Source organism: Acanthisitta chloris, unplaced genomic scaffold, assembly GCF_000695815.1.
Source record: "Acanthisitta chloris isolate BGI_N310 unplaced genomic scaffold, ASM69581v1 scaffold5422, whole genome shotgun sequence".
NCBI classification, from domain to species: domain Eukaryota; kingdom Metazoa; phylum Chordata; class Aves; order Passeriformes; family Acanthisittidae; genus Acanthisitta; species Acanthisitta chloris.
Window position 1 is genome coordinate 46,446 of NW_008660907.1, and position 879 is coordinate 47,324.

Genomic DNA, 879 nt, shown 5'->3' on the forward strand with positions numbered 1-879 from the left:
ACTAGCACTGGGAGTGGCTGCCACTAAGGCACTTGGAACTCTTAATAAGCTTGGATGTTGGTTAGCTAAGCAGACAAATGCATCTTCTTTAGCTTTGAACAGCTTACTGTTAGATATAGATTATGCTAGACACGTAACACTTCAAAATAGAGTTACTATAGTTTTTTTGTTGTTAGCACAAGGGCACGGTTGTGAAGATTTTGAGGGGATGTGTTGTATGAATTTATCTGATCACTCTGAATCAATTTATGCTAGCATACAGAAGCTTCGTGAGAATGTGAACTGCCTCAGGTTGGATGACAGCAGTGACTGGTTAGATACCTTGTTACATGGATGAGGTATTGGGAGCTAGGTAAAGAGTTTAATTAGAACAGGACTCCTCATAGGTGGCATAATTATAATTAATCTACATATTGTGCCATGTTTGTTATCCTGTCTGCAAAGGGCCCTGCAGAGGATGATAAACACTGCCTTTATAGTAGAAAAACAAAAAGGGGTAATTGTGAAGGATGACAGCTGGACTGAAGGCCTTGCAAATGAGAACAACATTGACCTTGACAAGATAAGCCTGTATCTGTGAGACTAATGAAATAAGAGCATCTTATTAGGAAGGACTATCAAAAGAGAATGTTTAGCCTGTATCCACAAGAATAATGTGGTAAACATCTTATGAGAAAGGAAGATTTTGGGATAGTTAGTAAGGGCACATGTAAGCAACTGTTAACCAATAAATTAAGCATTACCACATCACTGGTCAATAGGTAATTAACACGGTGCGTGCACAGTGTGTGAAAAACAGTATTAAAAAAGCACTGTAGAGGTGGTGGTGGTTTAGAAATAAAGTTCTGCTATTGTCACAGATCCTGCGTCTCGACTGTC